At 53.6% G+C, this 22,688-nt stretch overlaps 1 long non-coding RNA gene, 3 other non-coding genes and 2 pseudogenes across 4 annotated transcripts; 2 read left to right on the top strand and 4 right to left on the bottom strand.

The window, feature by feature from the left end:
• Window positions 1–5,825: 5,825 nt before the first annotated feature.
• LOC145544026 (U2 spliceosomal RNA) lies at window positions 5,826–6,016 on the top strand. The gene has a single exon (XR_014081251.1). It is a non-coding gene; the product is annotated as a U2 spliceosomal RNA (small nuclear RNA).
• On the top strand, window positions 5,826–22,536 carry LOC145541290 (uncharacterized). Its single transcript, XR_014078922.1, has 2 exons — window positions 5,826–6,067; window positions 21,660–22,536. It is a non-coding gene; the product is annotated as an uncharacterized LOC145541290 (long non-coding RNA).
• Window positions 6,585–7,774, bottom strand: LOC145542369 (mitochondrial glutathione transporter SLC25A39-like; annotated as a pseudogene).
• Window positions 8,060–9,844, bottom strand: LOC145542370 (mitochondrial fission factor pseudogene; annotated as a pseudogene).
• LOC145544039 (U2 spliceosomal RNA) lies at window positions 9,444–9,634 on the bottom strand. The gene has a single exon (XR_014081263.1). It is a non-coding gene; the product is annotated as a U2 spliceosomal RNA (small nuclear RNA).
• LOC145544071 (U2 spliceosomal RNA) lies at window positions 18,019–18,203 on the bottom strand. The gene has a single exon (XR_014081294.1). It is a non-coding gene; the product is annotated as a U2 spliceosomal RNA (small nuclear RNA).
• Window positions 22,537–22,688: the final 152 nt, after the last annotated feature.

Genomic DNA, 22,688 nt, shown 5'->3' on the forward strand with positions numbered 1-22,688 from the left:
GGAGAAGACTCTTGAGAGTCCTTTGGACTGCAAGGAGATCAAACCAGTCCATCCTAAAGGAAATCAGTCCTGAATATTCATTGGAAGGACTGATGCTGAAGCTGAAACTCCCAATATTTGGCCACCTGATGCGAAGAACTGACTCAATGAAAAAGAGCTTGATGCTAGAAAGATTGAAGGCAGGAGGAGAAGGGGATGGCAGAGGATGAGATGGTTGGATGGCATCACCGACTTGATGGACATGAGTTTGAATAAACTCCGGGAGTTGGTGATGGACAGGGAGCCTGGTGTGCTGCAGTCCATGGGGTGGCAAAGAGTTGGACACGACTGAGCAACTGAACTGAGCTGAACTGAATAATAATTAATAATAATTAAAGAAATTGTAAACTGCTTGTCACATTGTCATTCTCGAATTAGCAAACTTGAGAACATAGTTCATAACCTCTAAAAACATGTATTTTGCCCAAACACACTTTTTTTCAGTGTAATCAAGGGCATGGGTCTAATATGCTGAAACATCTTTAGTCTTTCATGTATTTAGACTTGTATGATTTGTAAGTGCTTAGTTTTCTTTTAGGAGAAGGCACTGGCGACCCACTCCAGGACTCTTGCTTGGAAAATCCCATGGACAGAGAAGCCTGGTAGGCTGCAGTCCATGGGGTCGCTAAGAGTAGGACACGACTGAGCGACTTCACTTTCACTTTTCACTTTCCTGCATTGGAGAAGGAAATGGCAACCCACTCCAGTGTTCTTGCCTGGAGAATCCCAGGGACGGCGGAGCCTGGTGGGCTGCCATCTATGGGGTCGCACAGAGTCGGACACGAGTGACACAACTTAGCAGCAGCAGCAGCAGCAGCAGCAGTTTTCTTTTAGACCGATTAAATACAGCTCATTTACAATTTAACCTCAGCAATGTTATTTAAGGGTGGCTCAGATGGTAAAGAAACCGCCTGCAACGTGGGAGACATGGATTTGATCTAGGTCATGATCTTTTTTGTATAGTTCTTTTGTGTATTCTTGCCACCCCTTCTTATATCTTCTGGTTTTGTTAGGTCCATACCATTTCTGTTCTTTACTGTGCCCATCTTTGCATGAAATATTCCCTTGGTGTCTCTACCTTTGTTGAAGAGATCTCTAGTCTTTCCCATTCGATTGTTTTCCTCTATTTTTTTTGCACTGATCACTGAGGAAGGTTTTCTTATCTCTCCTTGCTATTCTTTGGAAATCTGAATTCAAATGGGTATATCTTTCCTTTTCTCCTTTGCCTTTAGCTTCTCTTCTTTTCTCAGCTATTTGTGAGGCCTTCTCAGACAACCACTTTGCCTTTTTGCATTTCTTTTTCTTGGGGATGGTCTTGATCCCTGCCTCCTGTACAATGTCACGAACCTCCATCCATAGTTCTTCAGGCACTCTATCAGATCTAATCCCTTGAATCTATTTGTCACTTCTACTGTATAATCATAAGGAATTTGACTTACTTAGGTCATACCTGAATGGTCTAGTGGTTTCCTCTACTTTCTTCAATTTAAGTCTGAATTTGGCAATAAGGAGTTCATGATCTGAGCCACAGGTGAAGATGGAATTCATAGGGCCTGGACTCCATCTTAGGCCTGTTCATGCTGATCATGCTCGGTCACCTCTCTAATGGACTCTAAACTCTGTGCTTAGTGCCTATGGAAATGACAATAGAAGGATATGACCCCCTCCGGACAGGGGAACCTTGAAGATCCTATCCAGGTTACTCACCACCTAAGAGAAAACATACACTAATCACCCCTCTCTCCGACAGGCCATAAATTTTTCTGTACCTATCGGAGTGTAACCTCGGGCTTATTGATTATTGGACAATTGTTTAACTGTTTGAACACATAACACATGAATGATGGGATTACTGTGATTGTATTTACCCTTCCTTTGTTCATGTAAGTCTCAAGGAATTTGGGGTGGTGAGTTCGGACAGGTACACATGGGGTATAAAAGATTTTCACAAATGCTGGTCGGGGTCCCTGGCTAAGAGAAGACTCTGCCTTGGGCCTGCCGGTATAATAAACTGCACTCCACTACCTGCATTGTCCTTCTGAGTGAGTTTGTTTCCCAGAACGCGTGGCTACAACACAGGCAGCTGCCAGTCTTGGTTTTGCTGACTGTATAGAGCTTCTCCATCTTTGGCTGCAAAGAATATAATCAATCTGATTTCGATATTGACCATCTGGTGATGCCCATGTGTAGATTCTTCTCTTGTGTTTGCTATGACCAGTGCATTCTCTTGGCAAAACTCTATTAGCCATTGCCCTGCTTCATTCTGTACTCCAAGGCCAAATTTGCCTGTTACTCCAGGTATTTCTTGACTTCATACTTTTGCCTTCCAGTCCCCTATAGTGAAAAGGACATCTTCTTTGGGTGTTAGTTCTAGAAGGTCTTGTAGGTCTTCATGGAACTGTTCAACTTCAGCTTCTTCAGCATTACCGGTTGGGGCATAGACAGACTTGGATTACTGTGATATTATATTTTGCCTCGGAAACGAACAGAGATCATTCCGTCATTTTTGACATTGCACCCTAGTACTGCATTTCAGACTCTTTTGTTGACTGTGAGGGGATTCTTGCCCACAGTAATGGTCATCGGCATGAAATTCGCCCATTCCAGTCCATTTTAGTTCACTGATTCCTAAGATGTCGATGTTCACTCTTGCCATCTCCTATTTGACCACTTCTAATTTACCTTGATTCATGGACCTAATGAAGAAGGAATTCATAGGGCCTGGACTCCATCTTAGGCCTGTTCATGCTAATCATGTTTGGCCACCTCTCTAATGGACTCTGAACTCTGCTTAGTGCCTGTGGAAAGGACAATAGAAGGTTTTTTCTGTAACCTCGGGCTTATTGATTATTGACTGTTTGGAATGTAACCTCGGGCTTATTGATTATTGATTGTTTGAACACATAACACATGAATGATAGGGTTATTGTGATTGTATTTACCTTTCGTTTGTTTATGTAAGTCACAAGGAAATTGGGTGGTGGGTTCTGACACGTACACATGGGGTATAAAAGATTTTCACAAATGCTGGTCGGGGTCCTTGGCTAAGAGGAGACTCTGCCTTGGGCCCGCCGGTGTAATAAACTGCACTTCACTATCTGCATCGTCCTTCTGAGTGAGCTTGTTTCCCGGAATGCGTGACTATAACACTAACATTCCAGGTTCTTGGATATTGCTCTTTACAGCATCGGACTTCACTTCCATCACCAGTCACATCCACAGCTGGGCCTTATTTTCGCTTTGGCTCCGCCTCTTCATTCTTTCTGGAGTTATTTCTCCACTCTTCTCCAGTAGCATATTGGGCACCTACCGAGCTGGGGAGTTCATCTTTCAGAGTCATATTTTTTTGCCTTTTCATTGTGTTCATTGGGTTCTCAAAGCAAGAATACTGAAGTGATTTGCCATTCCCTTCTCCAGTGGACCACGTTTTGTCAGAACTCTCCACCATGACCCTGTGGCCCTACACCGCATGGGTCATAGTTTTGTTGTAGCCACGTGTTCCAGGAAACTCACTCAGAAGGACAATGCAGATAGTGGAGTGCAGTTTATTACACCGGTGGGCCCAAGGCAGTCTCCTCTTAGCCAAGGACCCCGACCGACTTTTGCGAAAAACCTTATATACCTTAAGTGTACTGCTCAAGCCCACATACCCAAATTCCTTAAACCTAGCCTGGAAAGTGTTAAAGGGAGATAGAATCAGGTTACAGCCATGATTCATAATCAGAAGGGTCAGCTGGTTATACATCATAGCCTACACCAATGGGTGCCATAAAGATTACAAAGGTGATTGACTACATAGGGGATTATTACATTCTTTTTGGCGACGGGAAATCTTGGTATGGAATCTGGTGTTTATCAGTCCAGGAGGCCAGATCGGCCGTAGGTATGTTATCCCCATGGCTAACACCACACAGTCCAAAGCTCACTGAAAGTGCCAGATGGAGTTTCCTTCTTTTTCAAAATGGAGTCAGCTTGGCCTGTTCCTTTCCTCCCTCAGTTTCATTGAGTTAAACAAGGCTGTGGTCCATGTAATCAGTTTGCTTAGTTTTCTGTGATTGTGGCTTTCATTCTGTCTGCCCTCTGACAGATAAGGATAAGAGGCTTATGGAAGCTTCCTGAAGGGAGAGACTGACTGTGGGGGGGACTGGGTCTTGTTCCGATGGACAGGGCCATGCTCAGTAAATCTTTAATCTAATTAAGTAATTAATCCAATCCCAAGTATTTAATCCAATTAAAATAATTTTCCAATAATTTTTAGTATTAATTTATTTACTTTTGGTTGCACTGGGTCCTCTTTTCTGCGCACAGGCTTTCTCTAGTTGCTGCCAGTTGGGGACTATTCTTCCTTGTGCACAGGCTCTAAACCCGTTGGCTTCCGCAGCTGTAGCACAACGGCTCAGTAGTTGCTGCTGAGGGCACTAGAGCACGATGATATTTAACGTAATATACTGTGCTCTACATCAAGCTTTGTCCTAGGCATAGTTTTGTTCTCTCAGGGTCAGAAGTTTGAGCAGTTAGGTTCGTCTAGTTGTACACGGCAGGGAGAATCCCCAAACTGGAAGGAAGTGCCCTTATTTTCAGGGTAAAAGGGCTCCATGTGCACTCCGGGAGACTCACCACAGGTGCTGGCAGGTGTGTCTCCACTTGCCTACACCCTCTTCCTGATCCTCCAGTGCTCAGCGGTTTCCACGCTCCCCCACCCCCAGGAAGTTTGTTAGGCTGGGGTGGACAGGAGAAGAGAGGGAGGGTATCCTCAAGGCAGAAGAGGCCTCAGCAGCTGCTCGGTCAGTGTGTCCCCTGTTCTCCACTGCAGGCTTGCAGTTGAGCGGCCAAGAAGGCAGGTCAGCTGTGATGGGGCACGGCCTCATGGCATGGAGTCCGCAGCAATCTGGACTCGGAGAAATCCTCCCACTCTCTCTCCCGGAGCTTCCCATCAAGCCGAGGAGGCCTACGTGGAAGTCTTCTGGCGAGCAGCTGGCGGAAGAGCAGCCAAATTGTGTCGCGAATATCTTGGCTCCGTGTCCAGCAATGCCAAATAAAAATACGGAGAGTGTCTGAGGGAGATAGAAAAGAGTAACTGTAGGGACTTCTCCGGCAGTACAGTGGTTAAGACCCTGCGCTCCCAATTAAGCTAGGCCGCGGGTTCTATCGCTACTCGAGGAACTGAGTTCCCACAGGAGCCGTAGAAGAGCCAGGGTAGCCAAAAAGAAAAAGAAAAGAGACCATGGAAAGAAAGCCATAGTAAATCAAGACGAATTAAAATCTAGAAAGTAAAAAGAGAACTTCAACACAGCCGACTCATCTGTGTATGTGTACACAGTAAATAACAGTAAGATGATGGGTGGTGGGTGGGTACGTGGCTATGTGTTCGGGGAAAAAAAATGTTAAGAAGAAAAAGAAATGCCGGAAAGAAAAACCGGGTTGGAACGGTACGCGTCCTTCTCGGTCTGGGCGTTTCCGGGAGCTTTGGGCCACGCGCTGGTTTCGGGTCCACCGCGAGACGGCGCACACGGGGAGCAGGAAGAAGACGCGTGTGTGGGCGGGGCATGCAAATTGCTTGGCGGTCTGCTGGTGCGGGGGGGGGGGGTGCCGTGGGAAAACAGAAAGCCTAAAGGCGCCCAACAAATGAAACGATCCGACAGACGATGGACGTCTTACAAGTTGTGGCACTAGGACAGCGTGCAGTCTAGGGGAGAGGGCGGGCCTTCGTTTGAGGCTGACTTTGCTCACCGTGAGCTAAATGGAGGTGAGGGGAGGACGGTAGCGGCCAAGCGCGGCGAGGTGGTATCGCTTCTCGGCCTTTTGGCTAAGATCAAGTGTAGTATCTGTTCTTATCAGTTTAATATCTGATACGTCCTCTATCCGAGGACAATATATTAAATGGATTTTTGGAGCAGGGAGTTGGAATAGGAGCTTGCTCCGTCCACTCCACGCATCGACCTGGTATTGCAGTACTTCCAGGAACGGTGCACCCCCTACGGGGAACAAGCTGTGTCTCGGAAAAAACAGTTTTCGGTAGGCGGGCTGGGTGAGTCTGATCTAAACTTCTCTGCCAGACCACGGTGGTATCAAGGTACCCTTTTTCTTGTGTTTCTTAAGCTGATGGTTTTTGGTTGAGAGCGCCTACGACTCTACTGTACAGCTTTGTTGTTTTTTTTCTTTTTTTGCTGTCGCCTGTGGTAACCTGCTTTTTCTCCGTTTCCCACATTCCCTTCGCTCCCTAAGTAAGTTTTCGTTGTGGTCTTGTCTCTCCTTCTTTCTCTTCCCCCCTCCTTTAAGTGAGGTAAGTAGCAGGCCCCCCGTTTTCTGCGCAGACTTGGGCGTTCTGGTGCGTGTGGGAATGCGCTGAAGCCAGGGGTCGCACTGACGTCTCTTACGTGGCACGGCGCATCGTTAGCCACTAGACAAACCAGGGAACACCTCCTGCTTTTCTTATTCCTGCGCGCCCCCCCCCCCTTTTTTTTTTTTCCCCCCTTCCCGTTTCTTTCAACGTCTCACAGACTGTTCGGGTTGAGTCTTTCTGAAAGAGGCGGTTTTTGCGACACTCAAGCAAGTGCTGATAAATGGCGCCGGGGGCAGCGGCTTCGATAATGGATCCTCGGGCCGACAGGCGTCCGGATCCTCCGTAGCAGCAGCCAAGTGGAATCGCGTGAGGGGTGGGGGGCGTCAATCACAGCCTCCACCGCTCGTGGACTCTTCATGACGTTGAAAAGGAGGCAGCAGCTGGCCGCCACCGTCCAGGAGATGGCGCCAGACACAAAAGCCGAAGCCCAGGGAAGGCGGTCTGGTCCTCAGACCTGAGCCAGGTCCGCCAGCTCTGGTTGAACCAGTACCCACAGAGCCGAGCAGGGCACATCCCGAAGGGGCATTGGGATACCCGCGCCCCAGCCCCAGCCCCAGCCCGCGCCCCCGCCCCCCGGAGCCACGCAGCCGCTAGGATGCACGTGCTCAGCTCCCGGCGCGGCGGGTGCCGAGCCTGCGGCTTTGTTCGTGCCAGCTCCAGGGGGATTGATGGCAGTCACGGTGCCCAGGCAGGCCCGCGGACCAGCCGCCATGGGTGCGCGGAGGAAGAGGTCAGGGCTCCACCACACAGGAAGGCCTTGAGTGAGTTGGTCGTAGGCGGTGAAGTAGGTGGCAGGGGCCGACAATCGTCAACAAAGATGGCTGGGAGGCCACGCCACAGGGTCCCGGTGCCCTCGTGCCGCACTGTCTGCACAAGGCCCTCCTCCGTGACAGTGGAGCGAGTGGGGTCTGGAAAGCAGGTGGCACAGAGGGGCTTTGGGGGTTCCCTGGTGGCTCGGCGGCAGAGAGTCCGCCTGCGGTGCAGAGCAGGAGTCGCCTGCTCAATCCCTGGGTCGGGAAGCTCCATCCCCTGGAGGAGGGAGGGCATGGCAACCCATTCCAGGAGTCTTTTGCCCGGAGAATCCCATGGACAGAGGAGCCTGGCGGGCTACGGTCGCCAAGAGTCGGACACGGACTCAAGCGCCTTCGCCCGCCCGCACCGGGGCTCCAGGACCCCAGTACTGGCCAGGAGGCCCTTACTTCCCTGTGGATGGGCGAGAGGAGGGCACTTCGGCGTCAGCGATGTTTCGGAGTCTGGAGGGGGAGGCATCAACTCACTGCGCACCAAGGGGCGCCGAGACCGCAAGCTTAGTGCCGTCACCACGGGCGGGGGGAAAGGAGGGGAAGTTGTTGTCATGAAGAGGAAGGTGACCACGGCCCCGCATGTCACCATTTGTTGGAGGGGACTGGTGCCCCCAGGTTGCCTGGCCGGCCATCTTGTACAGCTCCGGTTCTGGCTCTAGGCCGCATCAAGAGCGACTCTAGCTTGTCTTTTTGAGATCGGTTTTGATGGTACAGGTGGAGAGAAACTTAAGAGCGAGGGGATGCGCTTCTTGTTTTTCTCCTGCCTCAGGATCAGCCTAACCGCCTCCGCCCCCCCTCCCCGTTTTTGACAGAATATACCTTTAGTCCTGCAAATATAAGTCCTTTCCCCCTCCTTTCTGGGAGAAATACATTTTCAGGGCGTGGACTGTGAAACGGCATACATTGCAAAGACAGAAACAAAGAAGTTCGCAAATTCTTCGTATTTCCAGCTGTTGAGATAGTGTTTTTGAGCGTTGAGGTTACTTCCAGCGGAGAAGCCAGAGCTATTAAGCAGCCAGAAGGCTACAGGGATTGAATACATGACCCTTTCTCCTTGTAGCACGTTCTTTGTGCTCCTCTTCCGGAAGTTACAGACGTCTGTTCAGTTTGATTATCGGCAACTGTCATGTCACCCGAAGTGCCTTCTATTTGAAATGTCATCCATGGAGTCAGTTCTGACCGACTGTTCCATTTTGGTGAACAGCGAGCGCGCTCTTTTTAGCCTGTCAGCTGCACAGATTTCCTCATTTTGAGGGGTTGGAGTCTTTCTAAATCCAGAAAGTCTAGCGGTCTTTCAGCTAGCGAAAGCACCCGAGGTGGTATTTTTAGTGCTAGAGGTTTTGAAGGGAGTTGACTGTATAAGGTCAAGACCGGTGGGCCCTGAAAATGGAATGTCTTCACTCTTTCCTGCTTCAACAATTCTCAGGAACACGAGCATTTCACGTGACCACACCAGCATTTAAACCTCCTCCTTTGGAATCCTTGTTCCAGGTCAGCATGTGGTGGTGCTACCTTTCATTTTCCCCAGGACCCTCATTCGCTAATTAATACCTTCCGGGTATTCCTTTTCATACTGAGGAATTCGACTTGCTTCCGCCGTGGCAGCAGCAGTGGGAGAATGGAAAGGCTCTCAGATCTCTCCCTCAATGTTCACCGACTAATGCCTGCTTTCGGGCATTACCTGTAAATCCTTTGAGTTGCCATTTCTGTGTCCCTGAGCCCCGCTGAAGGGTCCCCGGCTAAGGGTCTTAGCTGAAGCCCCTGCCGCCCTGCCGTTTCCACAGAGTGTCACTAAACTGTGGGATCGTACAGAAAAGTACGTGCAGTAAGAACCAATTACTGAACACAGGCTCATTTAGGAAAGAAAAAGAAATAAAAAGCTTCTGCGGCCACACTGCGACATCTTACCCCCCTGGTCTCGGGTCAAAAATGGGAAAATGGTGAACCCATACCTGTGAAACAAAGCAGACTCCTTACGGGATCATTCTGTCGGTAGGAAAAAAAAACTTTGCTGCGCCAGCTGAAGGCTGCGTTCTCTCCCCGAGTCAGGAATCTCTTTCTCACGCACCGAGAATAAACAGAACAAGCAAAAAACGCGACACACCTATATCTACCGACCAAGAACGGAGCGCTCGCGCAAAACAACCAATAAGCAAAGTCAAGCCGGTAGCACGCGAAAGCCTTGCTTCGGCACTTACCAAGCCCACAGGTCGTAACCCGAAAAATCTTTTTTTAGAGCACCACGATTGTTTCCCCCGAGGGGGTGCACCGTTCCTGGAAGTACTGCAATACCAGGTCGATGCGTGGAGTGGACGGAGCAAGCTCCTATTCCAACTCCCTGCTCCAAAAATCCATTTAATATATTGTCCTCGGATAGAGGACGTATCAGATATTAAACTGATAAGAACAGATACTACACTTGATCTTAGCCAAAAGGCCGAGAAGCGATGCCGGCTGTCTCAAGCCTGGCCGTAGCCGCCCTCGCTCCATCCCCATTGCACCCACGGTGAGCTCCCTGAACCACACTCCTTGTCTGATTCCTTTTGCGTCGTTGACAGTCCTGTCCTCGGACTCCTGTGCAGACCTTTTTGTCCTCTACGTTTGTAAGGACAAGGTCTATGTCCTTAATTGTTCCGGCATTCCCGCGCCGAACAGCCATTTCTAATCTGCATGCCCCGCCTTCTGCCGCCCCAGGGGGCGCGGCTACCGCGGGCGGACTCCACCCTCCGGACCGCCTCCTCGCGCCCGGAGCCCACGCCAGACCCGGAGCCCGCCTCCCGGCCTCCTGGCCTCCTGCGCTTCCTGCCGCAGACCCCACCCAGAGGCGGCTGCCGGAGACGGTGAGGGAAGCGCTGACACGGAAGCAGCTCTCACGGTTCGAGCCCCAGAAATCAAGAACTCGCTTTTGTCGCTCATTCCCCGGCTCGCGCTGCACTCGCAACCATTGCCTCCTACACGCTGAGCTAGTGCCCGACACCCGTCACGGTTACCGCGGCTCTACGGCCAGCACCACACCCGCTCGCCCCTCCTTGCCCCGGGCCGCTCTGCTCGCGTCCGTGTTCTCCCGCCCGTCTTCTGCCCGACAGTTCGGGTCCCCTGGGGCGGCGGGGTCGGGGTGGGGGTCGGGGTGGGGGTCGGGGTGGGGGTCGGGGTGGGGGTCGGGGTGGGGGTGGGGGGGTTCGTCCTGAGAAGGGATGTCCTGGGGGACAGTCGTTGGAATGGAACACTGCCCGTCGCGATCGCTTGGCAGCTCCGTTTCTCACTTGGAGAGGCGTTCCCGCGGAATTTGCTCCAATCGGGGTGCACGGACTGAAGGCTCTGCGAAGCGCGCCCGGCCCCGGGGCACAGCGCTCTGCGGAGGCCGCTCGGGTGCCCCTCGGGCCCTCACGGCGGTGCGGGGCCGTGGCGGTCCCGGCCACCCTCGCCGCAACCGGAGCCTTGAAGCTCGGGGGATCAGGGGCGGTGACTGGAAGAGCAGGGCGGGCGTTGTCCGGCGGCGCCTCGTCGCCCAGCCTCGCCGACAGCCCCGCGTGGCATCGGACTTGGGGATGCGTTTTCGGTGGAGGGTGGGGAAAGCGCGAGGGGTGGATCTCTTAGGTGAAAACGGTACCTCAGCCTAGCTCGGGTATGCGGTTTTCTCTCGTGGGTAAATAAAGTTGGGCGTCCCCTCCTGTTTCAGAGAAGCCTTTACATTTTCTCTCTGTGAGCTATTAACAACCTCCCTGTCGGTGGTCTTCGACCCTCTTCCCTATTCCTGCTGGCTTTTCGGTTGGGCTTTGCTTAAGGTGATGATGATTGCGTTGTTTAAAGGTTCCGTCTTTATATCGTCGTATTTATCAATTTAAAAAAGATATCGTTTACATTTTGAGCCGAAAGGACTTATGAAATAAGTTCCTAAATCTTCCTCTAGGTCTTCTTCTTCTTCTCCCTCAACATCTACATCGTCGAGCCGGGCGGTACTTTCCCGGGGTTGGGTGGTGGTGTTCAGTCGCGCCCGACTCTTGGCCACCCGGTGGACTGTAGGCCCGCCAAGCTCCTCTGTCCATGGAATTTTCCAGGCAAGAATCCTGGAGCGGGTTGCCAGTTCCTGTTCCTCCTCCAGGGCGTCTTCCCCACGCACGGATGGGACCCGAGCCTCTTGCGTCTCCCGCATCGGCCGGCGGATTCTTGACCACTGCGCCTCCTTCCTCTGGAGCACCGTGTGAATGAGCGGATTTTGCCTTCCTACGTTTGCGGTGCCACCTGTAAGCCTCAACGGCCTCCCGTGTGCATTTTGGAGTCATAGGCCCGGACTTGCCTTTAGAATGTAGCAGAACTCACAGACCTAACCACCTTTGATACTCCGAGGCCAAGGGTTGACCTATCCCGTCCATGCAGACGGTGGGTGGTACACCCAATCAGACCGAGCCCGACACTGACAGGTGACCGTTCAAGGCCAAGGAGGAATCCCTTACAGGAATGACCCTTCTCCGGAGAACGGATGCCGGTTCCGGAAGTGACGGGCACTACGGAGTGGGGACCGACCCTCTGCCCGACCGGGAGGCCGAGTGAGAAGGCTCCAGCCTTTACCCCCGGGACGTGGGTTTGCCTGAGAGGACACAGCTGTGAGTGTCCGAGCTGGGGTCCCGGCCGCCCGCCTTCACCACCGGTTCTGACAAACGGTCATTAACCACCAGGGGCTCGACCCACCAGGGCCTGTGCTGGGTCCCCGGGCCAGACACCGCTCCTGTTCCCCGGACGTGTCCCGCCCAGGAGCCGAATGGCCAGGACCCCGGGTTTGATGAGGAGGGGACCGTGTGTGTGCTCAGTCGCTCAGTCCCGTCCGACTCTTTGCCACCCCGTGGACGGTAGCCTGCCAGGCTCCTCTGTCCATGGAATTTTCCAGGCGAGTAACTGGAGCGCGTTGCCATTTCCTACTCCAGGGGATCTTCCCGACCCAGGGATCGAACCCGCGTCTCTTGCGTCTCCCCCACTGGCAGGCGGATTCTTTGCCACCGCGCCACCTGGGAAGCTCCTGAGGGAACTGTTGAGAGGTGGACGACTGGGTGCGGCTCCCACCCGGTGTGACCTCCTCAGGGCTCCAGGCCTCTCCCGTGTGGCTCGGGGCCCCTACCCGGACACACCCAATAAGTGAGGAGGTGGGACAGAACAGACAGGAAGCCAGCCGAGTCAGGAAGGCCTTCCTGACCCGCCTAGAGACAGGTTAGAGTTTCACTGGGGACGCTGGCGTTGTGCCGGCCGGTCATGTTGACATGAGGGGGGAACCTGGAGGCAAGAGCCTCCGGGAGGCTCTTGGCAAGAGCGTGGGTGAGAACGCAGAGGTGCAAAGCAAGGGGGCGCCCTGGGCGAAGGAGGGCCGTGGCCTGCACCCCGCTGACCCGCCGAGACGCTCCCAGGGTGTGATCTGGGCCTCACAGCTGCTCCGGGGAACGCTTGCTTCTAGTGGGCGCTTTCTTACAGTCTTCATCCCCCAACCCCACGTCTCTCCCCTCACAGACCCCTCCCGTATCCCAGACTGGGCCGGCTGGGTTCAGCTTCTCTGGGGGGAACCAGCACGGCCCTGCTGTGCCCCACCTTTACCCAGGCCGGAGCCCTCCTCGCTCAGATCAAGGCGCTTCTGTGACCCCTCTGTACGGTGCCCGTCAAGGCGGCTCTCCACCCGAGTTTCTCGGAGGAGAAAGCAGCTGGCGGTGTGTGATGGAGAGTCTGACTCTGTGTTGAGGTTATGGCCGAGAGCTGCTAAGCCTCGCCCTTCCCTCATCCCCTCTCAGCCTGGACCCGGGCAAGCTGATGAGAAAAGCCTCACCCCGGCCCCTCTGCTCAGCACTGTCCACTTTAAAAAAAGAAAGAAAGAAAGAAAGAAATCCACAACCTAAAAGTTGAGACTTTGCGTTTTATTCGGTGGGAATATTTAGGACTTCAAGCCCCGGAGTCGGCGTCTGAAGCGACCCCGAGAGAACCGCCCGGAGGAGGTGGGCGGTGGGGGGAGGAGCCGGGTGGCACACAAGTTTTGCCACGAAGGGCAGGCGGTCTGAACGTCAAAAGGTGTTTTGTATTCTGTAAAGGAAAGGAAACCAGGCATCCCAAGTTAAGCAATTTAGCGCTTTTCTGTATATGGGGAGATGCTCGAGTCTGGGCTCACGGAAAACATTTCCTTGACACGCATCTCCGGTCTCTGGGGCCACCATCCTGTGTTTTTCACATCCTGGGCTTCCTCGGGGCTCACCTGGAGGGAGTGACTGCAGTGGGATGGCCGCTAGATGGCAGGTATTCTTTCAGTCCTGAGTGCCCGCCCGCAGGGCTCACCGGCTCACCTTCCGTGACGGCCGCAATTGCTGCTGACTGTGACATCCTTGTTTACCGATGTGGAGGGAAACGTTCCATTTCTCACCGCCGTCAGAACACCGACCTGGCCTCCTTTCCTGGCTCTTAGTCGACCGTGCAGAGCCACCCCGCTCTCCCTGGGAAGCCTCATCGTGTGACTTGTCAACCTTTTCGGACCCCCTAGGTGCCTGTGTGTTGTGTCGTGGTGGTGGTGGTGGGCGGGGGGAATCTGGCGGGGGTCCTCGGTCTCCGCACGCAGGACAAATTTGGGGTAGGGGGATGGGGCGATGCGACCCTGCATCTATGGGGCTTGCTCTCAACATTTTCCAGGACGGGTCCACAGGCCTCCCCACCAGACTGGGTGGACTCCTGTCCGTGACACAACCCTCGGATTCGGTGTTTCCTCACCCGTCCACTGTCCACCGAGTGCCCATGCCAGGTTATACCCCAGACCGCTCTGGCGCCGTCCTACACCGATTCGACCTGCATCGGCGGGAGTGCATCGAACCCTTTCCCTGTCACGGAAAAGTCAGTGTGTCAGAACACGTGGGCGTCTGAGCAGTGCTCCCGGATGCACCCCGGGCAGCGGAAACGAAGCCCTTTTCCTCAGACCGGGACTCGAAGCCGGCCAAACCCAGGTTGGGACTCCAATCCGCGTGGCTGGGCCTCCGATCGAGCCAAAACCCACGGTCCCTGGTTTCGAGAGCTGGTGACGCTCAGGTTCTCCATGTCCTATCGCAGACAGAATTCAGTGAGAGACAAAGTGATAGGTAAGAAGTGGATCGATTCAGAGAGACACACTCTCCATAGGCAGAGTGTGGGCCATCACAGAGGGCGAGTGTGGCGGCCTCGAAACGTGGCATGGTTCGCTGTCATGGGATGGGTAATTTCATAGGCTCATGAGCTGATCAGCTAATAGGCTAGTCAACCCTGAATATTCATTGGAAGGGCTGATGCTGAAGCTGAAGCTCCGATGCTTTGGCCACCTGAGCCGAAGAGCTGACCCACTGGAAAGGCCCCTGATGCTGGGAAAGATTGAAGGCAGAAGGAGAAGGGGACCACAGAGGATGAGATGGTTGGGTGGCGTCACCGACTCAAAGGACGCGAGTTTGAAGCCAGCTCTGGGAGATGGTGAAGGACAGGGAAGCCTGGCGAGCTGCAGTCCACGGGGTCGCAAAGAGTCGGGCACGGCTGAGCGACTGGGCACCGACAGTGAGTGGGAGGATCATCCCAACTATTTGGGGGAAGGGGTGGAGGTTTCCAGGGATTGGGCCACTGCCCACTTTTTGGTCTTTTGACAGTGCCTTGGAACTGTCACGGCGCCTCTGGGTATGTCCTTTAGCTTGCTGATTGAGAATCAAGGTCCGGTTGAAGCTGACTTCTCTGCCAGCTTAGCCCCCACGGACGGTAGCCCGCCAGGCTCCCCTGTCCATGGGATTCTCGAGGCAAGAATACTGGAGCGGGCAGCCATTTCCTTCTCCAGGGGATCATCCCGACCCAGGGATCGAACCCTGTCTCCCGCATCGCGGGCAGATTCTTTTTACCATCTGAGCCACCAGGGAAGCCCGTCTTAGACCCACGTGATTCTAATGAATGTTTGTCGTGTCCTCGGGCTATGCCATTCTTTCCAAATTTCTGCCCTGCCCCCTTCCCTTCTGTTCCGGAAACACCTGTAGAGCTTGGAAGTACAGCGAGCCTCGGGCGCCGCCTGAGAGAGTCCGGTCCGATTGATCTCGGGAGACCTAGGCCTGCAGAGGCTTGGAGCGGCGCTTGGGTTCCCAGCCGGAGGTTGGGGCTGGGTCGCGGCGGTGAAAGCACCGGGTCCTAGCCACCAGACCCGTGGCCGGTGACAAGGACCCTGGCCCTTCGGCTCTCCAGAAAGGAATTCCCACGGAGACGGGAAGTAGTGAAACACGTGGGGCATTTATTGAGAGGAAAAGAGTACGCTATGTGTGGACAGGCACACGGGCAGACGCAGGGGGAGAATCCCTGAGACGCGCCCTCGTAGTGGCCTGAATTACTTTTTTAGTTTATTTTTTAAACTTCTCGGCCACAAGGCGTGCGGGAATCATAGCTCCCCCACCAGGGATCAGACCTTCACCCTCTGGGTTGGAAGGCAAAGTCTTAACCACTGGACCACCAGGGAAGTCCCCTGAATTACTTTTACGAGGCATTTCTCTGGGTTTCCTTGGGCCGATCGTTTGGATCTGCCTGGTTCACAGGCCATGTTTGGTATATCTCAGGGTCCTTCCATAGGTGTGCATGCATCTCTTAGCCAAACTGGATTCTACCCAAGAGGCCTGTGGGTAGCCTAGCGTTAGTTAGCATCACTCCCCTCTGACCTCCAAGGAGCCTTTCTGTGCCTGTGTGGTCAGGGAGGTCTCCTGACTTCCAGAAAGAGAAACGTGTGGTCTGGGCGGGGCCCAGCCCGCTCACCCTCAGTGCCCCGCCCTTCTCCTCTTGGAGCTTTTGGTCAATAGAGAGTGCATCTCCAACTGCTTTACCCTGGGGTGGGGGTGGGGAGCAGCAGGTACCTCCTGCCTCACCGTGGCTGTACGGTGGCGCCTGGTGCCCGGGACCCAAGTACGACTTCAACGAGAGCCCCGGACACCACCCCACCGCCACCCCCCCGTCCCCGCCCACAGTAGGTCTAGAAGGGAAAATTTTCCTTCCCTGTGAGGAAAGACCTTTGCAGGTAGGATGTCACTGGCTGTAATTTGTTTGGTCAGGCCCAGCCAGTCTCAGGGCTACCTGAAGGAACCTGACTTCAATCGCCTACATCGGAGGGGGTGTCCAAGCTATTCTCTCGCGCGGCCACGTTGGGTGGTATTTCTGCCAGAGAATGGTCACCGTCCAACTAACCGTCGGCTGGGGTCAATGGGAGGGGCGGAGGGCGAGCGAGTGAACCGGGCATATCTAGGAAACGGTCCAGGGTAGAACCAATTCTGACTCCGTGTTGGATCTGTTTCTTGGACTTTAACCTTGGGTTCTTGTTGCTTTTGTTATTATCATCGTACGCAATGGCCTGCCCCCAGAGAACCCTGCCCCTCTTCCCGCCCGTTGAAGTGTCTTTGGTCGGCTCACGGGAGGGCTGCTCTGACCCTACCCACCTGGGTGCACGACTCCAAGAAAGAAGAGATCCGCATATCCCCTCCCAAAGCTGGCCATCCCTGGAGGGGTTTTGGCAAGCGTGATGGCCCCTTTTAGTTTATTCCTCACCGCCTCTCCCTCTCTCCTCAGGCTTTTTTGTACTTTGCTTCCTCAGCGCTTCCCTCTCTCTGGTTCCATGGAAGAACCTGGCCTCTAGACCCCAATAAGATGGTTATTTTGAGGCATTAGTCTGCCATCCTCTCTGGGACTAATTGGAGTCGGTAACAGAAACACGCGGCAGCAAATATATGGGAGATTTGGCATAACCGAGTTTCAGGAGATATGGAGGAGCTTGGGAGACAGAAGAGATGAGTGCGAGGCACGAGAGAGGAGGATGGAGCCTGATGAGACTCACCCTGATAGCTTCAAACCTGAGTGTCAGGGCTTCCACAATCTCTGTTGCCTGCGAGCTTCGAACAGCGCCTTCTGTAAAAAGTACACAGGAGAAGACCAAAAGTGCAGACAGGAACCGCTCACTCCTCTAGCACAATAGAAAAGACCGTTCCAGAAACCAGTGCACAGATAAACGAACAACAACACGGGGCAGGGGTGAGGGGGAAGCTTCCTAAACAAAACCTAAAGGTTAAAGAATCAACAGATTGACTCCTTAGAAAAGACCCTGATGTGGGAAAGATCGAAGGCAGGAGGAGAAAGGGAGGATAGAAGATGAGATAGACGGTCGGATGGCACCACCCATCTGAGTTTGAGCAAGCTCTGGGAGTTAGTGATGCACGGGGAAACGTCACGGTCCGGGCGCAGGTTGGAAACGAATTTCCAGACATGAGACACAATGAGAGGGAAATCAAGTTTATGAGAATGGGAGACGCTGTTGGAACAGCGGGCCGGCTCAAGGGAGAGCCGACGTTGAGCAGGGGTCCACAGTCCACTTTCATACCCAGGGTACCCGGAGTGGGATAGGGGTTTTGCGGGTCATTTGCTGGTTGGATGAAGCGCCTATACTGGGTTGGAGGGAACAGTAAGGCAAATATCTTCTCCCTATGGGGCAGGAGGGGAGACAGGTTATACTGCTCATGAGGACCCGAAATCCGCTAATAGGTACAACACGGGGGAAGGAAAGGACGATAAGGGTCTGGGTTTTCTGTTCCTGCCTTCCAAGACCCTCCTCGGTTGTACCTGTTCTTTCATCCTTGGGTCCCCACAGGAAACGGACAGGGAAAAGTCAGGCACGACTAAGCAATTGAATCAAACTGAAAGAATCAAAGTCAGCCTAAAAGAAAACAACACAGAGACAGGGAAAAAGCCGCACAAACCCCACAGAAGTCCAAATGAAACACACAAAAGAGAAATCTCCCGAGGAGGAAAACCAGAAAGGAAACAAATCTACCATTTGGGGGTGCCAGTTGTGTTCTCAGAGAGAGCGCACCATTCCTGGGAAGTGCTGCAACCCAGAGCAAGCTCCAACGCCAACTCCTTGCTCCAAAAACTCACTTCACGTATTGTTCCCAGATAGAGGAAGTATCGGGTATTAAGCTGGTAAAGAACAAACACTACACTTGATCTTCGCCTAAAGGCAGAGAAGCGATGGTGGTTTCTTGGCACCATCCTCCCCTCCTCTCCATTCAGCTCACCCTGAGCGACGTGGCCAGTGTCCGCTCCGGGCCAGTGAAACTGAACTTGTTCTCCACATTCTGGTCAATTCTCACATCTCTTTTGGCTCCCCGGCCCCCATCCTTCCCGGGACAAGCACTCGTTCGTTACTTGCGTGACCCGCCCTCCTCCACCCTGAGGGCGCGACCAGCATCCTCAGGCTCCGCCCATGCATCGCAGGTGCCAGCTCCTGTCCGAAGGCAGGGGGATTGCACTTGGGGCGTGGGAGCTGCAGGACAAGAACGGTCCGCGTGCTCCCGGAGCCCGAAGTGACCCCGGGGGGTCGTGGCTGTGCATCCGGGGAGCCGCGTGCGCCCGAGGCCACCAGACTCCCGACTCCGTCCCACGGTCCTGGCTGGGCTCCTTAACTGAGACCCCGGGATGGTAGCTCAGCTGGTAAAGAATCCACCTGCAATGCAGGCGACCCCAGTTTGATTCCTGGGTGGGGAACATCCTCCGGAGAAGGGACAGGCTACCCACTCCAGTATTCTTGGGCTTCCCTGGTGGCAAAATCTGCCTGCAGGGGATCTGTGGGAGACCTGGAGTCCATCCCCGGGTAGGGGAGATCCCCTGCAGAAAAGAACGGCTACCCGCTCCAGTCTTCTTGCCCGGAGAATTCCACGGACAGAGGGGCCTGGTGGACTACAGTCCATGGGGTCGCAAAGAGCCGGACATGACTGAGCGACTTCACATCACCGGGCAGGCGCACCTGTCTTTTCTCCGTTCTCCGCAAAGCCGCTAGAGCGCGGCAAGATCTGGGAGACTAGCACAGTAGGCCCTCCCCTAACTGACTCTCTAGTTCTGTCAAACCCGAGGGGAAAGACCCCCCGCCCCCGGGGACTGCCCCACAGGACAGCCACCTGCCAGTCACCGCCCTGCATTCTTTGCCATGATCACACCCACTCGACTACTGGACACCCTAGAGAGGATGGACGCTGTTATCATCCTCGTTTCACTGTCGTGATCCACGAGACCAGAGAGGCTAAGAAACTTGCCCTGGGTCACACAGCTAGCAGGCAGTTGACCTGCGGGGTTGACCACGACGTCCCAAGACCTCGCCCGGCTCTGGAGCACAGGCCCCGCTCACTGATGGCGCCTCCGAGGGGGAAGCCACCAGAAGAGGAAGGCGACTTTGGAGGGGCGCAGGGTTGCTGGCGACACACACGTCGGTTTGCTGGCGCCGGGCCCGCAGCACCGGGGTTTCTATAAGGGCGGGTGGCACCTGGGGTCACGGCCTCACCTGACCCTGCCTCGGCTCCTGGCTCCCTGACTCCCTGCCGCCCTGGGTTTTCCCTCTCTCCTGTGGGAGGGGAAGGGTGTGTGTGTGTGTGGGGGGTGATCTGTTTCACACCTTCTCAGGGAACCCTAATAACCTTCTGGCCAGATTAGCTCTGAGGCCCCCTATGGACATGCCTGGCAGGAGTCAGCCCTCAACTAGCAAACACTAGGGAGAGACAGTGACTTTGCCAGGCACTTCTCTGAGCCGTCATCTCCCGGTGGGACTCCCGGTGCTAAGAAACCCTAACGTGGGCCCGTTTGCAGCCATCCCCCTCCCGTCTGCCCCCAGAGGCGCCCCTCTGTGCCACAAGATGGTTTTGAGTTTGTGAGTATCTAGCACCAGACATGTCATATACAAATACACACACACACGTATATATATAAATATGGACACGCTTTTGTAACTCTGCTTTCCCACAACCCCACTCGCCCCAGGCCTTATCCCTCTCCGCCCCATCCCCCAACCCTCCTCTCACACCCCGCCCCGAAACTGTCCCTGTTGTTCGGTCACCAAGTCGTGTGCAACTCTTCCTTGACCCCATGGACTGCAGCACACCAGGGTTCTCTGTCCCTCACCATCTCCCGGAGATTTCCCAAGGTCATGTCCAGTGAATCGGTGACGCCACCCAACCCTCTCATCCTCTGTCACCCTCTACTCCTTCTGCCTTCAATCTCTCCCAGCATCAGGGTCTTTTCCAAGGAGTCGGCTCTTCGCATCAGGTGGCCATAATGTCGGAGCTTCAGCTTCAGCACCAGTCCTTCTGAGGAGAATTCAGGGTTGACTTCCTTTAAGATGGACTGGTTTGATCTCCTTGCAGAGCAAGGGACTCTCAGGAGTCTTCCGCACCACAGTTCCAAAGCATCCGTTCTTCGGCCTCTGCCTTCTTGATGGTCCAGCTCTCACAACCGTACATGACTACTGGAGAGACCATATCCTTGACTATACAGACCTCCGTTGACAAAGTGATGTCTTTGCTTTTTAACACACTGTCTAGGTTTGTCATAGCTTTCCTGCCAAGAAGCAATCGTCTTCTGATTTCCCGGGTGCGGTCACCATCCTCAGGGATTTTAGAGCCCAAGAAGAGGAAATCTGTCACCGCTTCCACCTTTTCCGCTTCTATGTGCCAGGAAGTGATGGGACCAGATGTCATGATCTTAGTGTTGTTGTTGTTCTTTAATATTGAGGTGCTTTCCTTCGAAATTACTTATGTATTTATTTTTGGCTGCACTGGGTCCTCGTTGACGCATGCAGGCGTTCTCTAGTCGCCGGCGGGGGCTACTCTCTACTTACGGCTTATGGGCTCTAGAGTCCGGGCTCAGCAGTTGTGTCACAGGGGCTTAGCTGCCCCATGGCCTGTGGCACCTCCCGGGACCAGGGGTTGAACAACTGTCCCCTGCATTGGCAAGCAGATTCTTAACCGCTGGGCCACCAGGGAAGTCCAATATTGACTTTTAAGCCGGCTCTTTCACTCTCCTCCTTCACCCTCAGCAAGAGGCTCTTTAGTTTCGCGTCCCTTTCTGCCGTTAGAGTGGTATCATCCGCGGATCTGAGGTGGTTGATATTTCTCCTGGCGATCTTGCTTCCAGCTTGTAACTCATTCAGCCCGGCATTCCGCATGACGTGCTCTGCGTAAAAGTTAAATAGACAGGGTGACAAGAAACAGCCTGGTCGTACTCCTTTCTCAACGTTGAACCAGTCAGTTCTTCCACAGAAGGTTCTGACTGTTGCTTCTTGACCCGCAGACAGGTTTCTCAGGAGACAGGTAAGATGGTCTGGTATTCCCATCTCTTTGAGAGTTTTCCACGGTTTGTTACGATCCACACAGTCAAATGACTTCCCTGGTGACTCAGACTGTAAAGTGTCTGTCTGCAATGTGGGAGACCTGGGTTCGATCCCTGGGTTGGGAAGATTCCCTGGAGAAGGAAATGGCAACCCACCCCAGTACTCTTGCCTAGAAAACCCCATGGACGGAGGAGCAGGCTACTGTCCATGGGGTCGCAAAGAGTTGGGCACGACTGAGCGACTTCACTTAAACTTAAACACAGTCAAAGGCTCTAGCTGACCCAATGAAACAGAGGTGGAGGTTTTTCTGCATTTCCCTTTCTTTCTCTAGGATCCAGCGAATGTTGGCAACTGGACCTCTGGTTCCTCTGCATTTCTAAACTCAGCTTAAACGTCTGGAAGTTCTTGGTTCACGGACTCCTGAAGCCTAGCTTGGAGGATTTTGAGCATAACCTTACTAGCAGGAGAGATGAGTGCAACTGTCCCGTGGTACCTGGGGAGATCGCCACAGCGGCTGCTTTTCCCACCACACTGTCCGGTGCACTTAGACCAGCGCCCAGCACCTAGATCTTCGTCGAACGCCGGACTCAATGGAAAAGGACGAAAGAAGATGAATATGGGGAAGTCGTTCTGGTTTATACATGATGTGAACTTTGTGCCGGAGAAGGCAATGGCACCCCACTCCCGTACTCTTGCCTGGAAAATCCCATGGACGGAGGAGCCTGGTGGGCTGCCATCTATGGGGTCGCACAGAGTTGGACAGGACTGAAGCGACTTAGCAGCAGCAGCAGCAGAACTTTGTGCTGACCTGAACAGCCTGCCTCGTGTACCCAAAAGACACTTGGCTCTTAACTTTAGGCCCTCTTCTCTTCTAAGTAATAATAACTCCAAGTAATAACACAACTTCTTCAGTGGCACTGACCTCTGTCAGTCACCTGTGTAAGTGAAATCCCAACACAGTCAACACACAGAGTTTCAAGACATCAAGAGAAGGCAGGGGAGTAGACACAGAAGATTTCATTCCTGAGTGAGCATGCAGGGTAGAAGGAACTGTCATTCAAAGAGCTCAAGGTTTGAGAGAATCCCACAAAGCTGCACACTCCCTAGGTTACGAACTAGAGAACCTCTTAAACAATTGGACACCGTTTTACCTTCAGAAAAATGAAAGAGTGTAGAAGGGCATGTTAAAAGGAAAAGAAAAAAAGGAAGTGAGTTTTAAGTGGCAGCTTAGGCATTTTACCCGCATTGGATTTACTTACTTACTCTCCCCTTGGCAAAGATCCTAGAGAAACCTAAAAAAAAAAAAAAGAAAAAAAAAAAACACGTAACTCTCTGAGATAGCCCGTTCCTTTACAGCAAA

This window comes from Giraffa tippelskirchi, chromosome 3 (genome assembly GCF_054371585.1).
Source record: "Giraffa tippelskirchi isolate mGirTip1 chromosome 3, T2T-mGirTip1v1.2.pri, whole genome shotgun sequence".
Lineage (NCBI taxonomy): Eukaryota > Metazoa > Chordata > Mammalia > Artiodactyla > Giraffidae > Giraffa > Giraffa tippelskirchi.